The sequence below is a fragment of the Pinus tabuliformis genome, chromosome 3_2 (assembly GCF_031772625.1).
Source record: "Pinus tabuliformis cultivar Carrire ecotype Pingquan chromosome 3_2, CPIR1, whole genome shotgun sequence".
Classification (NCBI taxonomy): Eukaryota; Viridiplantae; Streptophyta; class Pinopsida; order Pinales; family Pinaceae; genus Pinus; species Pinus tabuliformis.
Genome location: NC_142302.1, coordinates 846,844,972 through 846,859,827, shown reverse-complemented (window position 1 = coordinate 846,859,827; position 14,856 = coordinate 846,844,972). Strand labels below are relative to the sequence as shown.

At 38.8% G+C, this 14,856-nt stretch overlaps 1 protein-coding gene across 3 annotated transcripts in view; it reads left to right on the top strand.

Annotated features, from left to right (window-relative positions):
• The window catches only part of ABCB26 (transporter associated with antigen processing protein 1), a 490,423-nt gene that overhangs the window by 317,602 nt on the left and 157,965 nt on the right, over positions 1–14,856 (top strand). The window lies entirely within an intron of this gene.

Sequence of the window (14,856 nt, the reverse complement as noted above, 5' to 3'; positions counted from 1 at the left end):
TGCTTTCGTCCCACATTCTGCGGTTAAAGACATATTGACTCAAACTGATTGCTTAGGGACTCGTGCTAGGTGGGTTACTAAGATACAGGAGTATGATTTAGAAATTAGACCCACCAAGCTGATCAAAGGCCAAGGTTTAGCTCAAATGTTAACTGAAAGTAATGAAAAAACTCTTGGTTTGTTCTGCCTTGACGATCTATCTTCGCCAGAGTTGAGAAGATTAGCTGAGCATGAATGGTATAAGGACATAATTTACTACTTAACCAATCTTGCATGTCCTAACCATTTAGTCGCTCATAAGAGAAGGGCTCTTAGACTAAAAGCCACTAAGTACTGCCTTATGAAGGATGGCCTTGGATGGAGAAATCCTGAGGGCATAGTGCTTAGGTGTGTTGACGATGTTGAGTCCAAAAGATTAGTCTCCGATTTTCATTCAGGATTTTGTGGTGGTCATTATGCCGCTAGAACTACCGCCCACAAAATCCTGAGAGCTGGCTATTACTGGCCTTCGATTTTTTCTGATGTGCACAAGTATGTTAGAACGTGTCAAGCCTGTCAACTGTTCACTGGGAAGCATAAGCTTGCTGCCCTTCCTCTACAGCCTGTTATCGTAGAGGCACCTTTTCAGCATTGGGGTCTGGACTTCATAGGGAAGTTCCATGAAAATTCTAGCAATGGCTACTCATGGATTTTAACTGCTACCGATTATTTCACTAAATGGGTCGAAGCCATTCCTGCTAAGAATGCCACTGAAAAGGTGATTATGGATTTCATTGAGAATAACATCATTCTAGATTTGGTGTCCCCGCTAAGATCACTACAGACAATGCCAAGGCTTTTAGTTCTTCAGAGTTTACATCTTTTTGCTTCAAATATGGCATTGTCTTATCTCATTCGTCGAATTACTATCCTCAGGGTAATGGTTTAGCTGAATCAAGTAATAAAAATCTCATAACCATTATCAAGAAGATAGTAGGAGATAACAAGAAGTCTTGGGACAGCAAAATCAAGTATGCTTTCTGGGCAGACAGAATTACTAAGAAGAAGTCTACTGGTAAATCTCCCTTTGAATTAGTTTATGGCTTGGATGTTACCTTACCTGTGCACCTAAAATTGCCAGCATATCAGCTTCTCCAAAATTTTTCCACCAATAAAGATGTTGTTCAGAATAGGATAGATCAGATTGTGGAATTAGATGAGGCTCGTCGGACAGCTTTTGAGGCTATATGTAAAAATCAATCTAATATTAAGAAAAGCTTTGATAAATGTTCTCGATCTAGATCTTTGCAGGTTGGAGATATGGTTTTACTCTGGGATCGCAAAAATGAAAAGCCGGGAAAACATAAGAAGTTTGATAGTTTGTGGCTGGGACCATACATCATCAGAGATATAGCTGGGCCAAACTCATTCTACTTGAGCAGATTGGATGGCGAACCACTTGATCTACCAGTGAACGGCCAAATGCTCAAGCTGTTCTTCAGAGATGATATCTGATGCCATGGGGCATCTTCTGTATTGTATTTCTATCCCTACTCCTTTTCTTTTCAGCATGTCATTTCTGTTTTTAGGATTAGATTTACTTTTCATGTTATTAGTTAGTTAATAAATGAAGAGCTTTTATCTTTCCTGTGCTTAATGTATATGATGATTTTGGACGGACGCTACTTATATTTTGTTGTGTGTTGCATGGATGCAGATTCTGGATTCTCACATTCCTACAGAGCAGCAACGTGTCCCCAAGTAGAGCCAGATGTTGACCACTACTGGTCAACTTCCCATGCAGTACACCCTCTTTTCTTGGCAGAAAGGGGTAGCACCTGAACGACGTGTCCGTGCCAGCCTACAGTCATCAGCAGCTTGAGGATTTCAATTTGTAAACCCAGTCTGCATATATGAATTGTAAATAATCTAAGCAGACATGAATCAATGTATGTAATTTGCCTAGGTGGACCTAACTTTCTGTTGATAATCTACGTCCCGGAAGGTTTTTTGTCTCACCGATCCACGGATCGGCAGAGTTTTCCTTCAAACCTGACCCCAAAGCCGGGATGGATTTCGTCATCAGAAAGTTTGGGAGAGTCTTATATGTTAGTCTGCTAGATTATAGTTGTGTCGCAGAACTTGGTATTCTATGAGGGTCTGTGTTAAGTGGGTTCATCCCTTTGAGATGTAAATTGTAAAAAATCATGATGTAATGTGTCCTGAGGGTTGAGAAATGTTTTAAATCCCCTCGTGAGTCCTAAGTCCTAGGTCCTAGGTGATGTTTCCAATGGCTTAGTTCGATGATCCAGTTAAAAAATGAAATAAAATAATAAACATTTAAAAATTTAATAAAGAATAATAATAAAAGATTAAAAATTTAAAAATTTAAAAAAATGAAATAAATAAATAAAATAATAAAAATTCAAAAATTCAAAAAATAATAATAAAAAATAATTTAAAAATTTTAAAAATAATAATAAAAAATTAATTGAATAAATCGACGGATGAGATCAAGAGATGTCTTGATCCTAATCAACGGTCGAGATCATTTTTACATGGATCAATCGAACTAGCCGTTGGAGCATTTCCTTTAAATAGGGTGCTAGAAGTCATTTTCAGATCATTCGATCTGTGAGTCAATACTGAAAAAGCTCTCGTGTAATCTGATTTTCTGGTTAATAAAAGAAGACTTTGGGGTCCAAATTGTGCTGGTGTTACTCTCTGGAATTGCTGTGAGATCTTAAAATTTTCTGCATTATTTCAGTTTTCAGCCATTAATCATAGCTTGTTTTTTTTGAGTAGTGTGAGCACAGGTATCTTGTTCACCTGCTAGGGTTTGAAGGCTGCTAGGGTTTCTGAAATAATGGCAGGTATCTCCATTATTTTCTGAGATCTAGCAGTTTTCCTTCTCTCTGTGCTGATGGTTGCTTGAGATGTGCAGGAAAACCTGTTGATAGAGAATATTGGTGGGCGTTTGGGGAAGTTCTAGGCTGAACCAGCCGACTCCCACAGGCTTTTCTGTGCAGAGCCTAGCTGATTTTGGCCCTGGGTTTATCATTTAAAATTTCTTTTCTGGTTTACATGAGAGATTTCTGAAGCATTATCTGATACACTGAAATATTTCTGTGCCCATTGTTTAAATCAGGCTTTTAAAGAGCCAAAATCTGTAAATTATCAGCTGTCTTAGGGTTTCAAAATTTTCTGTCTTAGGGTTTTAAAATTTTGCTTATATACAGATTTTTTTAATTGTGGTTTTCAGTGAATTTGTCCTTTTCAGGTTGCCAGAGACAATGACATGAAACTGTGATCAGCAAATCCAAGAAGCCTCTGGACTGCATGCCTTTCGATACTACGCAGTCTGGCTGAACCTCATATACGCGCATTGCTTGGTATATTCTTGAATCAGACTTTCAGTGTGAGGGTCAGCCTACAGACTTTGTGAGCGTTTTCATTCACCTTCACGTTAAGCTTTTTTTTCCTTTACGCTGTCATAAAGCTGAGATGCAAGCCTGTTGTGGCATTTAAGTGCAATTGTTTGATTTGGATGGAATAAGCGCATGAGGGAAGTAGATTACGTCATCCAACTGGGCAGAAAACCCTTGAATCGATCCACAATCACCGCATGTTTCGGATCCTCTGCGTATTGTCTTTCAAAAAATCTGCGTATTGTTTCTAGGGTGTTCTGTAGGCTGCCGTCAAGGTATACGCTGCAGAAATTCCTCAGACATTGGTATCAAATCCGCATTTAGCTACCCGTCAAGGATTTCAAGCCAAGTAATAAGCGGATCAGGTTGCTCCATCCATCCATTCGCTCCACACTGACCTGCGTACAGACAAACAAAACTGTTACATCAAACTCAAGCTCAGAAATCCGCTGTCACCTGCACGTTTTGCAGCAAGCCGTTTTTGTTGAGCCAGTCGTATTCCAATTCTGCATTTGCGTGAGCATCGAAATTTTATTTCAGCGGGCAGCAGGTAACGTATGACTGAGGTGAGTCCCTAAGCGGTTTCGAATTTTCTTTTTCACGCCAAACGGAACTGAGTCTCAATCGTTTTCAGCTGAGTCAAAGCGTTTTTCTCTTGAAAGAATTATCTGAAGGGTTACGTAGCTTCTTTGTTTTTAGTTTAGGGCTGAGCCATTTTCGAAATTTTTGTTTTGGTTTGTATGAGTTACGTCTTAGGCTTTAGAGGTTTTTTTTATTTTTTTTATTAAGTTTTGATTACTTAAATTTTTAGGATTTGCAAAGGTTTTGCCTTTTGAAATTTTAGGATTTAATAAGTCTTATTTCGATTTTAATTTTCAATTTTAGGTTTTGTTGGTTTAGAATTATGTTTGATTTAGTTAAATTATAATCTTAGATATAGGTTATTTTTTAGGATTTGATATAATTTCTTTTAGTTTTATTTTAAAATAAAAAATAAAAATAAAAAAATATAAAAAATAAAAAGATTTTAGATTTAATTTTATAGTTTAGTTTCTTTTTCTTTTTTTTAGATTTCATTTTTTAACTTTTGTTATAAAATAAAAAAATAAAAATAAATAAAATAATAATAAATAAAAATTTTTGAAAATTTTTCTTCGTCAGATTCAGTTATTTTTCGGGAATTATTATTTTTCACGCTGAGATCTGAGTTTTTCAAGTCGAGATGCGAAGTTGAAATATGATTGCTGTTCATGGTGCATGTTTCTATATCATTTAACAAGTAATCATTTTTTAAGGCACTGGTCTGCTTCATTAATTAAATCCATCACGTGCTTTTATATCGTATCTCGTGTCTCCCAACCAACTGGTCGACAGTTGGTCTTCATCATCCCACAGGGACTACCCCCCTTAGCCGCGGGAGACAGGCTTAAACGGAGGGATCGGGGATCAGAGTGACAGCCCCCGGTCTGAGCGTTGTCGTGTCAATTTGCGCGACAACAGACCCTAAAAAGAAGTTTCTTACTTGGAAGAAACTTGAAATTCCTAAGCCAAGAGGGAGCTTAGGTACATTGCTTTTTGGTAGGAATGAGTACATTCCTTTATTGGAATATGTCCTCCCTATATGAGAGGGAGAGATAGACACGTCATTTTGGTCTTCACCTGGGAAGACATAATGGAGGATTGGGTAATCATTTGGCATCTGATACTCTTTGAGGATGAGATAGGACATCCAATAGGAGAGTATTTGTAGAGGACCTATATTCTTTGAGGGCTAGGGAGTCCAGGATAAGAATAGTCCTCATGGAACAAACCTTGAGTACCCACATAGGGGATGTTCCGAGAGAGACAATGATGAGAATGTCTATAAATCGTTGGTCTCACCAGAATTGAGCTCGGATCTTGTGGAGAGATGGAGTTGTTAGTCAAGGCCTTGTTATGTAACAATGTTGGTTGATATGATGCTATACAAATGAGTTACCAATTTGAATTCTTCTTATGAGAAATTCTTCAAATTGAGAAAGTCCAAGTACCATTATAAATACCTCCCTAGTTAAGAGGGAGTGTTGAAAAGTGTAACTAGGTTTGGTCTTCATAATGACATGTATTTATGATTTTATGTAATGTGATGTAAAAAAAAAAATTGTATTACTTGCTTCATGGGTTTCCTGAGCAAGAGATTTTATTTTTGAGCCAAGACTCCCATTGAGAGTCTTTAGGAATTATTTGTCATCTAGTCATAAAATGATAGAGTCATTGTCATGTAATGAAGCCATGTTACACTTTGTAAAAGGTCAATCTTGTCTATGTAAAGTATCCTCCAAGCCCTGTTGATTTGGGGTAGCATTGGATGTGCTCTAGCCACGAAAATTGGTGGAGAGGCTAAAGCACATGAGATCTCCAATACCTAGAAATGGTTTGGTCAGATTCCAAATAGTTTGGGAGATATTAAAATAATTAATATTTTTAATGGAGTCCCTAAGTCTAAACTTGGGGAAAATAAAATATTAATGTGAATTAATATAAAACTGTGTTAGAATGGTCCAAAAGTCATGGATCAAGCCAGAGGCAATCTTAGCCGTTGATTAGGGACTTAATCTCAGTCGTTGAATTGTCAGTGAGAAAAGTATAAGAGGAGGCTTGAGGGTCACTTGGAGAACACACTGAGTTGATCAAGATTTTGATTTTCTGGGGCAGGGTTTGCTAAGGAAGTCGAAAGAGTGATCAAAGTTGCAGCTGAGGGGCAGTGAATACAGAAGCAGAGAGGCAGAGATAGTACCGGGAGGATCAGTGCAGAAAATGAGAGAGAGGGATGCAGAGCCAGCCAGAGGTTCACGCAGAGCCAGCTAGGGCTCAAGTAGAGCCAGCCAGGAGTTGCGCAGTGCCTCAGAGAGCCAACATGGGTGACGTAGAGGCTCTAAGGGCTGACACAGTGCCTCCAGAGGCTGACGCAGGGTGAGCTAGGGTGATGCTGGGTCAGAAAGGGCTGACGCAGTCCCTAGAGGCTGACGCTGGGGTTTTCGTGGGGAAGATTGTAGCTGGGAGTTGTCGAAGTGTTTATCTGGGGTTTCAGCCGAAACATCTATCTCCCTGAGAGGTACTACTGCCGAGATTATTCTCTGTTGGGTGAGCTGGTTTTGGCACCCAGATTGTATTATAAAATTGCTTAATAATCAAAACCCTCAGGTAGCTGCACAGATTTTCCCACATTGGGTTTTTTCAGGGACATTGGTCCAAAAACAACGATGTCACTTGTGAGCTTGTTTTGTTTCCTTTGGTTGATGATCTGGATTCTGTAATGTGTTGAGCATGTACTTGTAATTATTTTTAGTATTTACATGGTAAATAACCTGTTAATTAATCAGAACAAGTAGGCAGAAATAAAATCAGAAAAGTACATGAAGGGTTTCTAACAGTTAGACTTAGAAATTCCAACAAGCCCTTGTCACTTATCCTCTTCAAGTCGGCCTACAACGATGGAAGAACATGCTAGAAGAAGTCAGCCTCACTACTTGTCATCATGTCAGCCTAAGGGTCATGAGTTGATGTGTATAAGTAGCCTTGCTCAGGCTCACTTGAAGGCAAGAAAACTCGACAAGCATTCGATGAAGAAGTGTGAAGAAGAAGGCTACAAAGAGAAGTGCGAAGAAGTGTGAAGAAGAGATTCTTCTAGGGAAGCAAAGGAGGTTTCTTTTGGGGCAGTGAAGGAGGTTTCTTCTAGGGCAATGAAGGAAGGATTCTTTTGGGATACTTGTTCTGGGTAACCGAGATAGAGATCTAGAGACCAAGATTCTCTAGAGGAAGCCAGTGAGATCATAGAGACCGAGTTTCTCTAAAAGAAGTCGAGAAGAAGCAGTGTGAAGGATAGAGACCGAGTTTCTCTAGAAGGAGCCGAGGAGAGCAATTCAAGATCAAGAAGAAAGCCGAGAAAGGAAGCGGCAGAGCATCAAGGTTAGTGACAAGGTTCTTGGGAGGATACTAGAGTCAAGGGTCTTTGTCATGGTGTTGGTACTCATCAATTGAAGATCTAGAAGAAGAATTTTGATCGGGTTTTCCTCTCAAAAGGTGAGAGGTTTTGGCCCTTACTGACAAGCTTACATATTGTGTCACTTGTCTTTTGTTGTGCATATTGGTAATTGTCTTGATACAAAGAACACAATAATAACATAACGAAGAGAAGACTATAAGCTAAGAAGTAAAAGTATATCACAAGCAATTATTAAGCAAAGAAATCTTTTAACTATTCATGCCCTAGATTTCTCAACAGTTGTAAATTTTCATTGAAATAATAAAAGAAGACTTTCATGATCACATGCTTGGTCTTATGTTGTTATGCCTTTGAGCATGAGGTAACTTGTATCTTTGATTGATTTTCTATCGTATTATGGTTTTATTTTGTCGAATTTCCTTGCATAGCTATTAATTTTGTGTATATCATAAGGGAATTTCTGTCTAGGGAACGAGAAGTGTCTTGAATTGCCTCCATGTGTTAAAACCATGCTCTGAGTGCCCTACGTCGCCCTCTCAAGGGATAGATGGGTGACATGGCATCATGTATCTCTAGTGTTGGGGCTCCAAGTGAAAGTACAAGCACTCCCTTGTCATTGTGGGGATGACCATCATCGTATGGACTTCGAATCAAACAATGTCAAGGGTAGCCTAGGGGCATGTTGGGTTTGTTGGGTACAACATTAAGAAAATCCAACACCAAGCAAGAAGAGCTCAGCGTTTCAGCATCTGCAGTTGATCTGAGGTGTCTATCATCAATTAGAATTATCAAAGTGCCCAATGCTCTGCTCTAGAGGGACAATGTTGCATCTACAAGGTCATCAATACTTTATAGAAAATGTAAAACGACTTTGGCATGTTTTGTAGTGGAGAGATACAGTGTGCCCTCAAAGGCTTCTACTACTCTATGAAGAACCACATGGAAAAACCATCTCAAGTTGAAGGGAAAGTCACCAATCATTATGGACAATGACCATAGGTGCATCTTAGTGGTCCATGCTTAATTGTTATGGGCATAATAACACTTCAAGCCAAAAGAACCTTCAAATATCTAACTAGACCAAGTTTTGTAAAAGTGTTCCCTACTTGTGTTAGGGATGGCTAGATGATCAACCCTATTACGTGTTTCTAGCCCCTAAGGGGAGGTGACATGTCCTATGTTAACCCTTGAATCCATAGGTGCTTGTTATAAAGGTGGCCATGGAGGGGAAGTACTTAAAGGCAAGGAGCCATGGTCATGGAAACAACTAATGGAGGTGTTAAATCAACTAATACTAGCCCAAATTTATTTTCTTGCAATAATTATTTATTCCCAACATTTTATTTTATTGAACAAATAAATTCTGAGTTGTTGAAAAATAAAATCATTGGTATTTTAATTTTTAACATCTAGAAATTTATATGCATCGGAAATAAAATCAGAGAGAGATCAATCACACATTACAATACGTAAACATCCACAACAATTCTTCATTGTTAATTAATCCAGAAAATCAAGGTTTTGACGCAGAAAAAATTCACAAAGAAGAATATAGTGAAGGGAACTTGCAACTCAACCCCACTTGAATAATTCAGCACGAAGAAAATCAACCCATCTCTCACTAGCAAATTGGACCCTGTGCCTTGCCCTTGCTCAACCTCTACCCACTCACAAATCAGCCCTGGAAAATCAACCTTCCCAGCAACTGCACCTCCTTCTTGGATCAACAATTCAACCTCTCCAATATCCAGTAAATCGGCCTCTCAGAAACACTCCCAAAATTATCCCTATATTCTCCCTCCTCCTCTCTAGTATAACTAAGCCTCTCACTCCTAAGAATTTGCTCTCTCCTTCTTGAGAAAACTGCCTTCCCAAAAATGTTGTAGTTGCCACTCTTCTTTGTCTATGTCTTCACCTCTCCCTTAATCTTTCATTTATAATCTTCATTAAATCTAAATCCCTAACCCTAATCTCCCTTCCAGAAGATCTAAGAGATCAATGGTTGAGATGATTTTTGTCACTTAAATAATTGTATTATTTATCCTTAGAAAATGACTTAATAATCCACATTAACTAATTGACTTTAATTATTTTGCTTTTCCTAAGTTGGACTTAGTGAAGAAAACACAAATACCTAAAGAGGCAATAAATCATCTCCTACATGCCAAGACACGAAGCCTATCTAGAAGACTTTTTGAAACTATTACAAGCTTAACAGGGGGTCTATCATCCTGAATGTATAGATGTAAGGAGAGAGTGTTTGTGGAGGCATGAGTTACCCCTTTCCTCAGCCTATTTTTTCCACTCCTCAGGTGCACCTTTTACTTCTTTTTGACAATGCTTTAATTGGGAACATAGCTTAGGTGTCCAAAGTTGCTTTTGATGATTTAGCATTTATTTACCCCTTAATGATGAGTAGGTTTCTCGCTCATCATGGTTGCGACATGCAAGGGTTCCTTTATGTAATGGAGCATCAAGTGTTCAAGACCTGAGTGATGGCTAATGAGGGGGATAGAGCTCAGTTAGGCTTTTTTCCCATGCACTAATTAATGTCCTGCCCATATTTTGCATTTTAACTTTTCCTTGTGTTTCATTGTGGCCATTTTATGCTTTTATTGTTCGTTTAGTTGCATCAACCTCAAAGGCAAAGTTTCTGGCCTAGACTCAAGGATGAGGATAAGAGAGTGCTAATCCCAATGAACCAATGACTACAAGCCCAAAGAATGGAGATGAAATTTGGGGAATGGTGAAAATTAGTAAGCATGGAACACCATGGACACGCTACTTCCATCCAAGTTTCCGAAGTAGTGCCCCTCCTATAATCTTAAGGCCTCATTGGAGGTCCCATGGGACTAGGGTCAAAACTAACGTCCCTGGTAAAGTGAAAGAGCAGGTTTACAGTCAAGATCGGTCAATTATCCAGATCACCCCTTAATCCATGTTAGAATGCCTAAAATATGAAGTAAAAGCACATGATTGCAAGATGGTTGAAGTACTTGCCGAATGGTGACCCACCTTCCTTTAAGAGGAATGTCGGATGGTGAGAGGTGTCTGACCGGTGCCAATAGTGGACAAATATGGCATATCATCATGTACTGAGGAGATGCAGGGCCGCTGACTGGTTGGCCGTCCATAGGGGAAAAAATTTCTCCTATAGGGTTATCCACTTGTTGGTGGGTAACAAGGAGCTTTGAATGTATATTCAGCCTCATCTAATGTTAATTGCTGACAAAAGTAAGTTTTATACTGGTTAAAGATCAAAGTATCTCTACGAACTTGTTTCACACACACACACACAATAGTGATATGTTATCTACAAAATACAGAATAATAATAATTAATAAATATTTGTTAAGGGTCGTGTATTTTCTTAATATATTCAATCCTATTCTATTCTCTTGACAAAGCCAACTCTACTTCAGACGCACGTTACTTGCACTTTTTTATAGATACACATGCAAGATTAATTGATTTTTAATATCTTTCTTGTGCATGATACCATCTGGATGGAATAGGCTTTTTAGTTTGGTAACAATGGATAGTTGAAATGGTGCCAGCTTAGATAATGACCATATTTCAGCTGCATTTTCATTGCATTAGTTAATGATGCCGATTCTCCATTAGGTCTCTAAAAGTGTCAAACTATAAATGTGGCATGCACTATCCTTAAACAGGCTCTGGAGAAAAGTATAAACGATTTACTGGGTTATGTGTTTTTCTGAAGTGCGCGTACTAGCAAATGGAGATTCTGGGCCTCTTTAACCTTCAGGAACTTAATTTATTTTCTTTCTTTAACCTTCAGGAACTTAATTTATTTTCTTTCCTTTTTAAATATCTCTGTAAAGAAGGCATGCCATAAAAATGTGGACCAGGTAATAATGTAAACTATTTTTATCAATTTTGGATTGCAAATGACACAAATTGGTAATAGGAAATCTCTATTTCCTGCATTGACTTCTTTACTTTCTAGTTATAATTCTAATTTATAGCAAGTGCACTATATAGCAGTGTTGCACACATCGCGATCGGGATTTAATCGGCGCCGGGAAAAAAGCGGAAAAAATCGTTAAAATCGGGAAAAAATCGGAAAAAAGCGGGAAAAAATCGTTTGGCACAAAAATATTCATTTTTTTTCAATTTTTTTCAATTTTTTTAATATCTAAACCATCTACAACATAAAATAAATACATTGACACATAAATATGATAAAAAAACTAATATATAAGATGTTTAATATCATTTCTAGCGCTAAAATCACACATAACATTGAATCATGTCCTGAATAGTAAGTCCTGAGTCCCAAGTCCAACTCAGCCTCAAAATATCAACAAAAAATATGATAATGTATCTCATCATGTCATAATGTCATATACAATAAAATGAAAGTCTAATCCTATTGATTTCCTCTGCCCCTCTTGCGAGAAAATGGCACAACTTTCTCTTTCCCTCTAGATGTAGAAGCTGGTGCCTGTGGTGGTGGAAATGGCAGTGGAGTCTGACGTGCTCTAGAAGCTGAAGAACTAGTAGTAGCAGCTACAGGAGGCTGAGGTGGACGGAGACCACGTCCTCTACTGGTGGTAGTGGTAGCCCGGGTAGGCGGTGTCACCTCCTCCTCCTGCTCCTCCAACTGCTCCTGCTCCTGCTCCTGCTTCTGCTCCTGCTCCTCCTCCTCCTCCCCCTCCTCCTCCCCCTCATCCTGCACTAACCAATCCTCAGTGGGATCCATGAGAGGCCTCTCGGTCTCAACCCTCCATTCAGCAGTGGTGTCAATCCCATCCAATGAGATGGCTTCCGTATCAGGTGTCTTCTCTAGTTGTTTCACCCACAATCGAAGATTGTAGTAGACATAGACCATGTCATTAAGTCTATGGGACTCCAACCTGTACAAAGTTCATGAAATAATAAATTAATAATTAATATTATAAAAAAAATATTGTTTAAAACTTTAATGAATTCAAAAATTTATTTGGAAATTTGCAATATTTTAAATGTTTAAGTGTTAACCTATTGCGCTTCTTGTTGTGTATTTTTTCAAATACACTCCAATTGCGCTCACATCCCGAGGAGCTGCATGTTTGGCTGAGGATGCGCACGGCAAGATTTTGCAAAAGGGGTACTCTGCCACCATACATCTTCCACCATGCGTCTACAACAAAATTACAAAGAAAATTTTAAATAAACATAAGAAAAAAATGGAATTTGAAGAAACAATGAAATTTGAAACAAAGTTACAAAGTACATACTACAAACTAAAAAATACCTGGGATTTTAACCGTCCTATCATTGATAGCCATCTCAAAGCCAAATGTGCCAGCTGACAACTTATATTGCTCAATTTGTCTAGAGACCTCCATACGTTCTTCTGGAGTTCTCACCATCTTCTGGACACAGGTTAATAATCCTTCCACGACCTCAACATCAAAATTAAACCCACATGCATAAGAAAATGCAGGGTTCAGGAAAAGGCCAGCAGCATGAATGGGACGATGGAGTGTGTTGTTCCATCGCTCATCAATGACGTTCCATAGAAGGAGTTGTCTCTGGAACCCATCATCTCCCTTGTCATCATAGTAGGACCGAATGGCTTCTTTGGCCCTATCCATGGCTTCATACAAATAGCCCATTGCGGGCTTCTCACCATCTACCAACCGAAGAACCTTTACCAAAGGTTCAGTGACAGCGCACACCTCCTGCACTCCCGCCCAGAAGTCTTCTTGGTATGAAACAAGTCTGCAGACGGCCTCTCCTTCTGGTTTGCGGCTCATTGGCGAAGAACGCCACTCCTCTGAAACAAACATTCTCTTCAAATCCCACATAGAATTCAAGAGGGATTGAAGAGATATGAAACTCGTCGCAAACCGTGTAATGGCGGGGCGCACCAACTCTTTGTTGTTGGTACATTTTCTCATCAAGCTAAGCACAGATGTGTGATTGTAAATAAATTTTGTGATGGTTTTTGATGAGTCAACAGCCTCTTTGACAAAGGGAATTTTCCCTATGTCCTCTAACATCAAATCAATACAATGGGCAGCACAAGGTGTCCAAAATAAAGTAGGATGCCTGTCCATAAGCATTCTACCAGCAGCAACATAATTTGCAGCGTTGTCCGTTATGACTTGGACAACATTTTCTGCACCCACCTCCAAAATAAACACATCCAGCAAATCACATAAATTTTTTGCATCTTTGATTTGATGAGTTGCATCAACAGATTTGATAAACATAGTCCCCAAGGGACAACTAACCAAGAAGTTTATAAGGGTTCTCCCCTTTTGGTCAGTCCAACCATCTGACATAACAGTGCATCCTGTTTGTGCCCATGATGCCCTAAAATCCTCCAATCTTTGGGTGCAGTCACGCTTTTCATCTTGAAGAAGCCGGCCTCTGAAATCATGAAGAGAAGGGAGTTTGTACCCCGGGCCAACACTGGCAACAGCATCAAGAGTAGGTTGGAAAAATGGATTATTCCTTATAATGCTGAAAGGAATATCACTCCAGAGGAGAAATTTTGTCATCAACTTGTCAGCTTTTTCTTTTTCAGTTCTTTTCATCATTGAACCGATAGTTGGTTGTGAACCAGGTGTGGTTCGAGGAACAAAATATGATGATGCAGCAAACGGATTGACTGACGCTGCAGTAGAACCTGTGCCACTTGGCCCACTTCCTTCAACTGACCTTCTTAGTTGCCTTTTGAGTTCTTCTTTGGCGTCTCTAGTGTGCTCTAATTCTCCCAATGCTCTCATGGCTTTTTGGATAATTTCAGCATTTGTCTTTAGACAGGGCCCCACATCACGTCCAGGGATTTGTGCAAGGTGGAACTTCAACCTGTACACCCCCCCGAATATTTCCTTTCCACACAACTTGCAAATCAAGTTTTGTCTATCATTCGGAGTTTTAGGGTCACCATATTCCCAGAAAGGATCCAATTTCCTTGGCATGTTTGTTTTTGAATTTTGAATTTGCAAACCTATGGAAAAATAAGGATTAGGAAATAGGAATTTAGGATTACATAAATGATAATAGTAAATACAAATTACAATTTAGCATTTGCAAAATTACAAGCTAATTATTTCCAAAATCCCAATTTCTAAACCCAAAAAACAATGAAAAATCAAAAAAAATAAACAATGTTTAAAGAAAATGAGAAAATAAAAATCAAAAATTGGTTCTCATAGTCATAACAAATAACCCATCCCAAATCAATGAAAAATTTCCAAAAATTCTTTAAAAACAATGAAAAACAAAGTTTTTATAGAACCAAAACAAAAAAAAATTAATCTACATACCTGGTTTATGGACAAATTGGCGATCTTGGCTTGGATTCCTCCTAAAATCGCTTCGATTCGCTCCCACAACCGACGGCAACCCTCTCCCTCCCTTCTTCTCCTTCTCCTCCGCGGCGGACTGCTGAATGAATAAACAAAAAATCGAATTTCCATATAAAACCCCCGCTGCCCGCGCCTC